General features: G+C 35.8%; 1 non-coding gene across 1 annotated transcript; it reads right to left on the bottom strand.

Moving 5' to 3' along the window:
• Positions 1-14,504: 14,504 nt before the first annotated feature.
• TRNAS-CGA (transfer RNA serine (anticodon CGA)) lies at positions 14,505-14,586 on the bottom strand. Its single transcript has one exon. It is a non-coding gene; the product is annotated as a tRNA-Ser (tRNA).
• Positions 14,587-15,176: the final 590 nt, after the last annotated feature.

The following is a 15,176-nucleotide window of genomic DNA, read 5'->3' on the forward strand; positions in this document are numbered from 1 at the left end:
TAGAAATATAGAAATAACTTCACATGTGCTTTCCTCATGGATGGGGATAAGAGAGAGAATTTGGAACTCAAAAGTTTTAAAAACAAATGTAAAAAATGCTTTAAATGTAACTGGGGGAAAATATTAAATAAATAGAAAAAGAAAAAAAGCATTTGGATGCTATATGTTTAATCTATTTCTTGAGAGAGGTAAGAGAGGAAAGGAAAAAATTTGGAACACAAAGTCTTGCAAAAATAAATGTTAAAAATTATCTCTACATGTATTTTAAAAAATAAAACACTATTGAGAAAAAAATAAAAAAATTAATGATGAAAAATAAAATAAAATTACCAGTATCAAAATGAAAAAAGTGAATTGACCACCAATGAATAAAAGTAATTATTAGTAGCTATTTCACCAAACAATATGCCAATAAAACTGATAATCTAAAGAAAATCTCAAAATATATAATATATAACTATGATTATCAAAATAATTTAGTAATTGTTAAGAAATAAATTAATCAGTGGAATTGATTAGGTATATAATATACAGAAGCAAATGAGCACAGTTAATCTAGTGTTTGACAGACTCAAGAATCTCAACAATTAAAGCAAGAACTCTCTATTCAACAAGAAAACTGGAAAGAAGTCTGCCAGAAACTAGATGTAGACTAACACCTTACATAATATATTAAGATAATCTCAAAACAGAGATATGATTTAGACATTAAAAAGTAACATCATAATTAAATTAGTGGGGCATGGAAGAAATTTCCTGTTTGGTCTCTGGATCACAGAAAAATTTATGACCAAACAAGATATTAAGAGGTTCACAATAAGTGAAAAAGAAATTTTTAATTACATACAATTAAAGTTATTGCACAAAAAAATCAATATAACTGAAATTAGAAGAAAAGTAAGAAGGGGGCATCTTTTTCTGATAAAAGTTTCATTTCTAAGATATATAGGACACTCAACCAAATCATAAGAACAAGAAGCATTCCCCAATTTCTAAGTGCTCAAAGGCTATGAATAGTCAATTTTCAGAGGAAGAAATCCAAATTATCAATAGCCATATTAAAAAATGTTCTAAATCACTAATGATAAGAGAAATATAAATTAAAACAACTTTGGGCTATCATCTCACACTCAGTGGATTAAATGACAAATGCTGGAGGATCTGAGGAAAAACTACTAACAAAGCTGTGAACTAGTCCTATCATTCTCAAAACAATTTGGAACTATTCCCCCAAAACTATTAAACTGTATACTTATTTTGATCCATCAATATTACTTCTAGATGTTTACTCCACCAAAATCAAAGAAAGAGGAAAAGAACCCATTTATACAAAAATATCTATAGCAGCTCTTTTTGTAGAGGCAAAGAATTGGAAACTGAAGGGATGTCCATCAACCGACAATGGCTGAATAAGTTATGATATATAAATATGATAGAATATAAGAAATGATGAAAGGAATGCTTTAAGAAAAACTTGGGAAGACTTGTATTAATTGATGCAAAGTGAAGTAAACAGAACCAAAAGAAGAGTTTATGCAATAACAATAATAAAGATAATCAACTTTGAACACAACTAACACAATGACTAACCTCAATTTCACAGAACTCATCATGAAAATACCATATATTTTTACATTGAGAAATGATATTCTTTCTTGCTTCCTCCTCTTCCTTCTTCCCTTTCTCCTTCCCCTTCTTTCTTTACATAATGTGGGATTTGTTTTATAAGAATAAATAGATTGATAGATATAGATGTGTGTGTGAGCATTTGTAAGTTTTATTTTTCTTGCTTTCTCAGTGAAAGAGGGGAGATGTGTTGTGTCCTGCTTTCTAGAACCCCCAAGTTGGGGTGACAAGACATACATATCATGCTTTCTAGACTCCCTACATGGGGGTGATTAAGATATACCTTCCTAGTGGAGAAGTGATGAAGTGGGACTCCCAAGGATGGTGGGAAAATGGAGTCGGTTTATTTCAAGGGCTTTCCTTTTTTTAATAATATAACAGAAACAATACTTAGCATGCGGAACCACATGAACAACTTGCTATTGTATGTAGTTTGCCACCTGATATCACTTTTTGCCACGTAGTATCATTCTGCTTCAATCTCAACACAGGTTGTCACTGCCCCCTGACTTCTCAGGAAGGCCTAGAGCCCTTAGAGGAGATGGGGAGCCGAACCAGACTTTATTAACAGGTTCCTTCTGGGCTGAAGGGTCTTATACCTCACCCAGAATTTCCCCACTACTGTGATCCTCTACAGAGATGGAAAGGAAAAAATTCAGAATCAAAAATTATATCAATTGATTTTTTTAAAAAAAGTAATGACAGAAGGTGTAAAATATTTGGAAGTATATTTACTAAGCTACACTCCAGAATCATATGAATCCAACTATAAAACACTTTGAAGTATTTTATATATGCACGTACCTAAATAATTGGAGAAAGCAATTGCTCAAATATAGGTAAAAACAATATAATAAAAATATTTTACTAATAAGTTACTAATAAATTAACAGCTTTTGAGTACCAATCAGCCTACCAAGAATTATTTTATGGAACTAAAAAAATTTATATGGAAGAACAAAGAAACTTAAGGTAATAATGAAAAAAGTGGAAAGGAAGGGCATCAATTAATACCAGATTTGTACTATGAAGCAGTGATCATTAAAACATTTTATTCTGGTTAAAAAATAGGTTGATCTGAAGAAAAAGGAAAAGAACCTATATATTCTAAAATATTTATAGCTGTTCTCTTTGTGGTGGCAAGGAATTGGAAACTGAAAGGATGCCCATCAATATGAATAAGTTATGCTTATATATGGAATACTGTATGATTGTATATGGTTGTGTGATTGTGATGGAATACTACTGTACTGTAAGAAATGATGAGCAAATTGATTTTAGGAAATAATGGAAAGATGTATAAAATAATCAAGAGTGAAATGAACAAAACCAAAAAAGAAAGTGTTTTATAATAGCAATATTGTTTGAAGAGTTGATGTGAATGATTAAGCTATTCTCAATTATTTGCATATACAAAGAATCTGTGAAGGAAGATATTACCAACTTCCAGCGTTTCTTATCAAATGCTGACCTTTTCTAGTGGGTTAGGAGGAAAGGAAGGGAAATAACTTGAAACTAAAATAGACCCCCCCCCCAAAAAAAAAAAAGGTTGATCAGTGGAAGAAGATATATGCACAACATGCAGAAGCAAATAAACAGATGAGTAAATCATTTCATAAATTCAAACATCTTTGATATTGAGGTAAGGACCATTTGACAACGATGTTGAAAAACCTGAAATGTTGAGCAGAAATTGGAAATAAATCAACATATTATTATGTATACCAAATGAAACTGTCAAATGGATATGAGACTTGATAATCCAAATGAATCAGAAAAGCCAAGGAAGAAATTTTCTTTCATATCTTTGAAAAACAGGAAAATTTAGTTCATGATTAAATAAGTGACAAGATCATAGAAGATAAAATAGACATTTTTTTATTATGTGAAATATAAGTTTTTGCACCAACAAAACTAATCTTTTTAAAATTAGGAGAAACCAGCCAAGATGGTGTAGGAGGAAGCAATAAAGCCCAGCCTTCCCCCATTAGTTCCTCCATACAAATGTAGAAAACATACCAGATGGAGTTCTAATTGTGAAATCAGAGGGGGAAAAAGTAACAGTCATTTTTTTTTCCAGCCTAGGTGAGCATAAGGAGACAGAGAGGTTTGTGGACACGGGGGTTGAGATCTAGCTTATAAGTACACTTTATGGTGCTTCCTAGAGCTGGGTCTGAATGAACCAGGCCCAACATCTGGCACAAAGGAGCTTAATCTCGTGCAAGGAACAGAAGGTCCAACAGTTGATCACAACCCAGGGTAGACTAAGAAAGGACTTGTGCCTGGAGCAGAGGACCTAAAAAAAAACCTAATCCCTTTCCTCTCCCCAAAGACTGGGGTGTAATTTTTTCCTCTATCTTTCTTATTTGATTTTCAAAATCCCTTTTGAGTTCTTCCATGGCTTGAGCCTAATTCTTATTTTTCTTAGAGGCTTTGGACGTAGGAGCTTTGACTTTGTTATATTCTGAGTGAGTTTTCATCTTCCTTGTCACCATAATAAGTTTTAATGGTCAAAAACTTTTTTTTGATGATTATTCATTTTCTTAGCCTACTAGTAGGCCTTTAAACTCTGTTAAAATAGGGCTCTGTTTCCAGGGAGAAGAGTTCACCTTCCCAAGCTTTGTGGATTTTGTGCAGCTGTTTTCAGAGATCCTTCTAAGACCTAACTACAAGCCCTCTTTTCTGCCCTGGAACTGCCCATAGTGGCTGTAAGATCTAATGTGCTAAAGCAGATCTTTCTTCTCCACTTTATTTCACTGGTAATAAAGATCTAGAGTGCTGAATCAACAGAGTTCTGCTTTACGAAGCTTGGGCCCTGGGATTGGGACCCAGGCTGTGCTGTACATCTGCACTGAGAGTTCTCCCTAGGCTCCCACCCTGGATCCACAGACCTTTTCTGCTGATCTTCCAGGACTTCACTAGTCTCTGAGCTGAGAAATCTAGAAGTCACCAGTACTGCCACTGATTCAGAGGTAGAGGGGGTCTGGGGCAGGAGCTTGGTCCAGGGCTGCACTGACCTCCCCTGAAATTGTCACAGAGCTCTTCTGATGATTTTCTAAGTTGCTTTCTCGGGGAAAATGTTCTACTCCATCTTTTTGGGTGTTCTGATGCGCTAAAATTTGTTTAGAGTCATAATTTAAAGGAATTTGGAGCGATTTGGGGGAGAGGTTGGTAGAGTTCCTGCCTTTACTCAGCTATCTTGGCTCTGTACAAAGGCTTATGTCTATTAGACTTATTTTTAATGAAAATAGTAAAAAAAAAAAATCCATCAATCACCTCCGAAAACAAAATTTAAAAGTAAAAGTTCAAGGAATATCATAGCCCAAATCCAGAGCTTTCACATCAAAGAAAAAGCTTACCCTGCAAAGTCGTGTGTAGTATTTCAAGAGGAAAACAGCCCTTCAAATGAAATAGAGGATTTTTAAGCATTACATATGAGAAGGCCTCTTTTCTAAGTGGGGAAAAAAAGAAATAAACACAAAAATCAAGAGAAACTTAGAAAGATAAATTTATATGAGCAGCCGGAAGGTATTGTATGATGGTACACTACTAAAAGTCTATAAAAAGAAAAGAAAAAGAAAGAGTTCCTTCAGAACCTTAATGTTTTCAAAAGGTATGAAGTGAGTTAAGAAAAACAGAGGTAATAGAGTAGATTAGCCATGTTCTTAGGATTTTGTGGCAAGTGAACTCTGAAATGACTGAGGAAACAAAGATTTGAGCTTAATGAATTGGGGCCTGGCTTCTTCAGCTTTGGCACTGGACCCTGAATACAGGGAGAGACAGATTTTTATTCATTAAAAACAATCAAATAAGACTAATTAATTAAAAGAAAACAATAGATAATCTGCTTTTTACTTGGGGTAAAGATTAAGGATTTTTTCAATTTGAGAAGGGGAAAGCAAGTAAGTGCAATTCCATAAAGTCAGAAAATGGGGTCCCACTACCCCCAAATATCTGTATTCAATCAAGGGAACATGAAAACAATAACTAATTTACTAGTATTGGACCAATTTTCAAATAAGACATATGGGCTACTTTAGCTGTATAATTGTGAGAAATCTCCTTGAATCTATCTTTGTATCTGACTGGGTTTCTGGTTCGCATAACTTAGGTCTTTGTTAAATGTCTCTAAGCAACAGGTAGAGGTGATCCAGATCCCAGTCACAGGACTAAGTTCAAACAATGCAATAAAACAAAATAGAAGTTGGACTAGACCCATAATTGAATAGAAAGGAAACTGAGATAGATTCAGAATTAAGTCACAATGTGGTTCGTTCAATTCCTACAATTCCTTCAATTTTAAGAATAGAAAAAAAAGGGATATACACTTTATACACAAGCAAAAATTAGTGGAACTTGCTATTTCTCATAAAAGGGGGGGCATAAGAAGATGAATATACAAACATGAAAGAAATAGTTTGCATCAGATGAACCTCACTTCTCTGAAATAGGCAAAATACAAATGGAGTTTATTATAGAAATATATCCAACCCACTAAGGAAATTTACTGATTTTAATAGGGAGATTAAAAGTAGGAAAAAAAAATAAAGAAAAGAAAAATACCTGGAAACTCATCAATTGGCTTTTGGTTGAACAAATTGTATTGTATGATTATGATGGAGAATTATTATATCATAATAAATGAGACAATTTAAGAGAATCCTGAGAAGTATGAACTTATGCAGAATAAAATGAGCAGAACTATGAAAACAATTTATATAATAGCAATATAAAGAGCCAATTTAACACTTAAGATCTTTTTTTTTTTAATAATAGCTTTTTAATCTTCCAAATACATGCAAAGCTAGTTTTCAACATTCACCTTGGCAAAATCTTGTGTTTGAAATTTTTCTCCCTTCCTCTCTTTCTCCTCCCTCCCCAGACTGCAACCTATCCGCTTGTAGTTTAAACATGTGCAATTTTTCTAAACATATTTTCATACTTGTTATACTGCTCAAGAAAAATCAGATAAAAAATCAGATCATATCAGGAAAAAAAAAAACCCTAGCAAACAAATAACAAAAAGGTGAAAAAACTAGCTTTATTCATATTTAGTCTCCACAGTTGTCTCTCTGGATGTGGATGGCTCTTTTCATCTTAAGATCTTTAACAAAAAGCAATGACCAACCTAGAGTTCATACTGCCCACAAACACCTTGTGCAATTCTTCTTTTGTGTTCATATATAAATGCTCAATTTTGTGAATGTTTGTTCAAAATAACTTTTTCATTTTTTTATTAAAGCTTTTTATTTTCAAAACACTGACCCTTGCATAACCTTGTGTTTCAGATTTTCCCCTCCTTCCCCCCACCTAACATATATTGGATTACCCTAGATGGTAAGCAATCCAATATATGTTATACATGTTAAAATATATATTAAATCTAATATGTGTAAACATATTTATACAATTCTCTTGTTGCACAAGAACAATTAGATGAAAAAGGAAAGAAAAAGAGTAAGAAAACAAAATGCAAGCAAACAACATCAAAAAGAGTAAGAATGTTATGTTATGATCCACATTCAATTCCCACAGTCTAAACAAAAATTTTTAACGAACATATTAGGGACACTGAAGTTTACAAAAGTCCAATGAGATCAACATGTAACTTTCCCATGCTAATCAATGGCTTTAAACTCTACAAACTCATGTTTGGGCCTGAAAGACAATTACTCACTGATTATAAGGTTTCAGAGCATAGAAAGAAAGCAAAAACAATCAGTACATCTCTTTGCTTTAAGAAGAGTTAAAGCTTAGCATCTTAGTCACAACTTTGGCCCAAAAGAACACTGAAATGAATGATAGCATGATGATTAATTGTCGTTTGTCCTTTGTCCTCCAAGAGGACCATGCCATTAGGGACATGATGCCATGACATGCAAGGGAATTGGATTTAAGTGAGAGAGGGCTGTGAAATGTCACCAATCTCATTTTCTCCTCCAGGACCTCCTCGAAGTCCAGAAGCAAGATAGAGACTGATTCCTCATTGCTTATGCTATGAAGAGTCCTCAGCTGACTTTTTTTATTAGCTTTTCAGTCAATACTATCATCTTTGTTGTTTATTATTGAATCATTTCAGTCGTGAAATCCTTGGCAAAAATACTGGAGTGGTTTGTTATTTCTTTCTCCAGCTCATTTTACAGATGAGGAAACTGAGACAAACAAGGTTAAATGACTTGCTCAGGATCATACAGCCAGTAAGTGTCTGCGACTGTATCTGATTAACTGATTTTTGAGTAAATTGCCAAGATGGTCAATTAGAAAATAATATTCTGCTGAGTTGTTATATTTGTGAGATACAAGTTAGCAATTTGATTGAAAACTACTCCACAATGTGGCCCTCTTCAACAATGAGATGAACCAGATCAATTCTAATAGAGCAGGAATGAATTGAACCAGCTACACCCAGCGAAAGAACTCTGGGCGATGACTATGAACCACTACATAGAATTCCCAATCCCTCTATTTTTGTCTGCCTGCATTTTGGATTTCATTCACAGGCTAATTGTACACTATTTCAAAGTCTGATTCTTTTTGTACAGCAAAATAACTGTATGGAGATGTATACATATATTGTATTTAACATATACTTTAGCATATTTAACATATATTGGTCAACCTGCCATTTGGGGGAGGGAAGGAGGGGAAAAGTTGGAACAAAAGGTTTTGCAATTGTCAATGCTGAAAAATTACCCATGTATATATCTTTTAAATAAAAAGCTATAATAAAAAAGAAAGAAAGAAAGAAAGAAAGAAAGAAAGAAAGAAAGAAAGAAAGAAAGAAAGGAAGGAAGGAAGGAAGGAAGGAAGGAAGGAAGGAAGGAAGGAAGGAAGGAAGGAAGGAAGGAAGGAAGGAAGGAAGGAAGGAAGGAAGGAAGGAAGGAAGGAAGAAAGAAAGAAAGAAAGAAAGAAAGAAAGAAAGAAAGAAAGAAAGAAAGAAAGAAAGAAAGAAAGAAAGAAAGAAAGAAAGAAAGAAAGAAAGAAAGAAAGAAAGAAAGAAAGAAAGAAAGAAAGAAAGAAAGAAAGAAAGAAAACTACTCCAAATTCAGAAATGGAGAAATTGGTCAAATTGCTTTGTAAACAAAATGGTCCCAGAGATTAGCAGGGACTCTACAAAAGCAATCCATTGTAACCACTTACAGAAGATGAGATATTTAAATTTTCTGAAAGGTAGACAAAAAGTGATGGATACTCATTTCAGTGGATGCCATGTGGAAGAGATGACCTTTTAGTCATAAAGGTCTGTCTCAGTGTTCCAGAAGGAAATTTCAAGTGAAGAATATTCTCTGAACCATATCCCTAAAAGCCAGTTCAAATGATAGGAAAAGTGTTAATTCAGAGGTATAGTTTTCCTCTCTAGCTCTCTAGCACTCTAGCTATGAGAATGCTCAAGTTTCTACATGCCCTCACAGAATGTAGTAAATCACATGGCAGGCCTAGACTCTCTACAAGTTCAAGTTTAGGAAAGAGGGATTATAGTCATGAGGAAGCCTTAGAACTCAACCACACAACCAATAAAGAACAAGAATAGAGGTGCTAATAGAGGTCCTAGACCCACCAGAGTACCTTTGACCACTGTCCTTTGCAGTGTGAACTCTACCCGGCTCGCCTCCTCTGAGGCCTTCAAAGGTCTCTGGCCACAATCTCTTGAATCTATAGCTTAATAACCAGTAGCGCACTCAAGAACAGCCACATATAATCTTAAAAGCCTTTATTATACCTACTCACATAATGCCCTAACTGATGCCCTGACTTGTTAGTTCCCGAGTGAACACCTGGTCAGAAGACCCACGTGTTCACTAATTCCTGACTTTCCTTTGGTAGATATATTCCCAAATATTTTATACCATCGACAGTTATTTTGAATGGAATTTCTCTTTGTATCTCTTGCTCTTGGATTGTGTTGGTAATGTATAAAAATGCTGAGGATTTATGTGGATTTATTTTGTATCCTGTGACTTTGCTAAAGTTCTGAATTATTTCTAATAGCTTTTTAGCAAGTCTTTGGGGTTCTCTAAGTATACCATCATGTCATCTGCGAAAAGTGATAATTTGATTTCCTCATTTCCTACTCTAATTCCTTGAATCTCTTTCTTGGCTCTTATTGCCCAGGCTAGCATTTCTAGTACTATATTGAATAGTAATGGTGATAGTGGGCAACCTTGTTTCACTTCTGATCTTACAAGGAAAGGTTCCAGTTTATCGCCATTACATATGATGTTTACTGACAGTTTTAAATATATGCTCCTTATTATTTTAAGGAATAGTCCATTTATTCCTATACTCGCAAGCGTTTTTAGTAGGAATGGATGTTGGATTTTATCAAATGCTTTTTTGGTATCTATTGAGATGATCACATGGTTTTTATTAATTTGATTATTATTATGGTCAATTATACTAGTAGTTTTCTTAATATTAAACCAGCCCTGCATTCCTGGTATAAATCCTATTTGATCATAGTGTATTATCCTGGGGATGATTTTCTGAAGTCTTTTTGCTAATATCATTTAAGATTTTAGCATCAATATTCATTAAGGAGATTGGTCTATAGTTTTCTTTCTCAGTTTTCAATCTACCTGGTTTAGGTATCAGTACCAGGAATTTGGTAGGACTCCTTCAATCCCTGTTTTTTCAAATAGTTTATATAGCATTGGAGTTAGTCTTTCTTTAAATGTTTGGTAGAATTCACCTGTAAATCCATCTGGTCCTAGGGATTTTTTCTTAGGGAGTTGGTTAATAGCTTGTTTTATTTCTTTTTCTGAGATGGGACTATTTAGACTACTTACTTCTTCCTCTGTTAATCTGGGAAAGCTACATTTTTGAAGGTATTCTTCCATTTCATTTAAGTTATCGAATTTATTGGCATAAAGTTGAGCAAAATAGCTCCTAACTATTGTTCTAATTTCCTCTTCATTAGTGGTGAGTTTTCCCTTTTCATTTTCAAGATTAACAATTTGCTTTTTCTCTTTCCTTGTTTTAATCAGATTTACTAAGGGTTTGTCTATTTTGTTGGTTTTTTCCATAGAACCAACTCTTAGTTTTATTAATTAATTCAATAGGTTGTTTTTTTTTTTACTTTCAATTTTATTAATCTCACCTTTTAATTTTTAGAATTTCAAGTTTTGTGTTTGTCTGGGGGTTTTTAATTTGTTCCTTGTCTAGCAATTTTAGTTGTAAGCCCAATTCCTTGGCCCTCTCTTTCTCTATTTTATGCAAGTAGGCTTGTAGAGATATAAAGCTTCCCCTTATTACTGCTTTGGCTGTATCCCACACATTTTGGTATGATGTCTCATTATTGTCATTTTCTTGGGTGAAGTTATTCATTATGTCTAAGATTTGCTGTTTTACCCAATCATTCTTTAGTATAAGATTATTTAGTTTCCAATTATTTTTTGGTCTATTTTCCCCTGGCTTTTTATTAAATGTAATTTTAATTGCATTTTGGTCTGAAAAGGATGCATTTACTATTTCTGCCTTATTGCACTTGATTTTGAGCTTTTTATGTCCTAGTATATGATCAATTTTTGTATAGGTTCCATGAACTGCTGAGAAGAAAGTATATTCCTTTCTGTCTCCATTTAGCTTTCACCAAAGATCTATCATATCAAACTTTTCTAGTATTCTATTTACCTCATTATTGATCACAAAATAGAAAAATTTGATTACATCAAATTAAAAATCATTTGTACTAACAAAACTAATGCAAACAAGATTAGAAGGGAAGTAACAAATTGGGAAAACATTTTTACAGTTAAAGGTTCTGATAAAGGCCTCATCTCCAAAATATACAGAGAATTGACTTTAATTTATAAGAAATCAAGCCATTCTCCAATTGATAAATGATCAAAGGATATGAACAGACAGTTTTCAGATGATGAAATTAAAACTGTATCCACTCATATGAAAGAGTGTTCCAAATCACTATTGATCAGAGAAATGCAAATTAAGACAACTCTGAGATATCATTACACATCTGTCAGATTGGCTAAGATGACAGGAACAAATAACGATGAATGTTGGAGGGGCTGTGGGAAAACTGGGACACTGATGCATTGTTGGTGGAGTTGTGAAAGAATCCAACCATTCTGGAGAGCAATCTGGAATTATGCCCAAAAAGTTCTCAAAATGTGCATACCCTTTGACCCAACAGTGCTACTACTGGGCTTATATCCCAAGGAAATACTAAAGAAGGGAAAGGGACCTGTATGTGCCAAAATGTTTGTGGCAGCCCTTTTTGTAGTGGCTAGAAACTGGAACATGAATGGATGTCCATCAATTGGAGAATGGTTGGGTAAATTATGGTATATGAAGGTTATGGAATATTATTGTTCTGTAAGAAATGACCAGCAGGAGGAATACAGAGAGGCTTGGAGAGACTTACATCAACTGATGCTGAGTGAAATGAGCAGAACCAGAAGATCACTCTACACTTCAACAACAATACTGTATGAGGATGTATTCTGGTGGAAGTGGATATCTTCAACATAGAGAAGAGCTAATCCAATTCCAATTGATCAATGATGGACAGAATCAGCTACACCCAGAAAAGGAACACTGGGAAATGAGTGTAAACTGTGAGCTTTTTTTTTTGTTTTTTCTTCCCAGATTATTTTTACCTTCCGAATACAATTCTTCCTTTGCAATAACAACAAAAATAAAATTCGGTTCTGCACATATATACTGTACCTAGGATATACTATAAGATATTTACTATGTATGGGAATACCTGCCATCTAGGGGAGGAAGTGGAGGGAAGGAGGGGAAAAATTCGGAACAGAAAGGAGTACAAGGGATAATGTTGTTAAAAAAAAAATTACCTATGCATATGTACTGTCAAAAAAATGTTATAATTATAAAATTAATAAAAAAAAAAAAAGATGACTGGCAGTAGTCTGAGCTGTAATGGATGGCACTCCATAGCACCTGCTTCAGCTGCTTGCATATTTGCTTGTGTTCTACGGATACTGGTGATTTGCTTTGACATTGCATGTACTAATGTCCCACCTGTAACTTAAACCTGTAATCAGTGAAGCAGCTTGTTAAGTGATATTTCGCTTTGTCCTATATCTGTTGTAGGTATAGATGACGTGTATTTGTTGTGAATAACAAACTGAAGTGATCTAGGATGCTGGTTTAACTCATGGAATGCTGCTATTTTATCTACATATTTTACTATCTATCTCCAGGGACCATCTATGCCAGCTGATTTTTGAAAGGTACTGCAAAATCCCAACCCCTGAGAAGAATGCCACCATTTAGTCAGACTTCCAGGTAAAAAGTCTCTAATCAAACTGGAATTCGAGAAAAAGAAAGAGAGCATTTTCAGTTCTGAGCTGGCAGATTTTACTGTAGCACTGCTGGCTTTTCCCTCAGCTCCCAAACTTAACTGAATACAAGCAGACTGACTGAGGGGAGCTTGGATGGAGAAATTAAGCGATCTCACATAAGTCGGAAAGATTCTTTCAACAATTATTTCCCCCTCTAGTTCTAGTATAACAGGGCAGTTTTCCTTGAAGAATTCTTTTTGGTCTTTTTGGTCATAGTCTTCAGGTGTGGTCTACACCTGTTATTTTTAAATGGTCTCTTCTGGATATATTTTCCAGGTTGGCTATTTTTCCAATGACCTATTTTACATTTTTTCCATGTTTTCATTCTTTATAGTTTGTTTGGATGATTCTTGTTGTATCATAGAGTCATTAGCTTCTATCGGCCATTCTGTTTTTTAATGTGTTAATTTTTTGTACCTCCATTTCCATTTGATTAATTTTACTTTTCAAGGTGCTATTTTCTTCTGTAGCAATCCCACCTAAGTCAAAGCCCGTTTGCGTTCCCCAGGGCCTCAGGCCTAGTGTCCGTCTCTTCTCCGCCCAGGGAGACCTGGGCCCTGCACTCTACATGCAGTTGAACCAAATCCCGCAAGAGGGCACCGATCCTGCCTGTAATAAGAAGACTCCCTTTTTTCACCCCCCAAATCTTCAATTCACTAAAACCTTTCAGTTATTAAAGCTAAAGCTAATATCCAGGGGTTCACAAAAAAGGTAAAAGGTAATAAAGACATTCAACATGTAACATAAACTGGAAGTGGAACAAGTAAGTAATTTTTTTATTATGCACACAACCGTCTGAAGGACAGATCAGAATTCAATGAAAAACTCGGCCACTATCTAATGTGGAAGATTCTTCCCACTCTCCCTCATTCCTGCTCAAATAACAAAGATTCGGGGAGAAGAAACTTTTGAGGAGCACGTAGTAGAACAAACAAATAAGAATCAAATTCTGCGTAAACCTCCACACACAAGACTCGATCTTCGAACCTTCGCGTTCCAAGACAGCGACTTTCTCTCAGCACCAGATAATCCATCCGTCTATCCTTCGTTCCAGCCTCGCACAAGAACTTTAAATACAAATACATTAAATCTGCTTTTCAGCTAAGCTTTCCCTCTGTGTTTGAGTATCACTAAAACCTCCATTAGAGAAATGCCGGCAGATCAGCTACTGGCGCGTTCTCTTTTTCTCCTTACGCCCCCAGAAAGCGATGTCCTAGCTGGATCTCATCCTATCTACTCTAAGAGTCTTTCCCAAAAATATCTCGGCCCTACATCCAATGTAAACTCAAGCTAATCACACCCTATATCCCCTTACCAAAAATTAATAAAAATTAACAAGAGCCAGCAGACCTAGAAAAGAAGGAATTAGCAAAATGTCGTCTGTGCCGGCTATCAAAGGGGTTATGCAAAACACGCCTTTTCTCTCGATACCCCGAAAATCCAGGTGCTGAACCTTTTTTTTTTTTTTTTTTAATCCAAGGGAAACCGACTCAACTTGAATTAGGTTAGAACTTCCTTTTTCTTCAGTAGGGAGGTGAAAAGAAAAGCGGCCGTCACGAACAGGATTCGAACCTGTGCGGGGAAACCCCATTGGATTTCGAGTCCAACGCCTTAACCACTCGGCCACCGTGACTCCCAGGCTCGGCTTTTGCCGCGCGCTTATAGGAAGGGTCGCCAATAGCGCGGAAAGGGTTGCAAACCTTAAGAGAAAATTTCTTTTTCTAATTCTCGGGCCGATACCCCTTCACCCCGCACTCTCCGAGGTTCCTCACCAAAGTTTGAGAGAAAGGGCTCGGAACCCACTGGGGAAAGGGCGGGGCCCCGGATCGTCTCAGGAATGGGGCGCTGTCGGAGGGAGAAGGTCGGAGGGGGCGCCCCCGGAGGCGGTAGAGGAGTTGTTGAAGTGTGGGGGTTCCTGGGGAAGGGACATCACGGAGAAGGGAAGGACAGTGGTTTGGAGGGACTGGGACGACTGAGTGGGGCTTCTGGGAGAAGTGAGAACCCCTTTCTCCTCACAGAGGAGCTTCGACCCCTCCCAGTCTTCAGTAACCTTCGATGCTCTCCCTCTGCCCCTCCGTGACCTCCCTCAGTCACTCCCCCACCCCTTATTTTCCTGTCACTCCCTCCCTCAGTGTCCGTGACATTCTTCCCACTCCGTCCCTAGTGACCCCACTCATCACCTCCTGCTGCTCTCTTCCCCCACCTTTTATTGACCCCCCCTTA

Source organism: Sminthopsis crassicaudata, chromosome 5, assembly GCF_048593235.1.
Source record: "Sminthopsis crassicaudata isolate SCR6 chromosome 5, ASM4859323v1, whole genome shotgun sequence".
Lineage (NCBI taxonomy): Eukaryota > Metazoa > Chordata > Mammalia > Dasyuromorphia > Dasyuridae > Sminthopsis > Sminthopsis crassicaudata.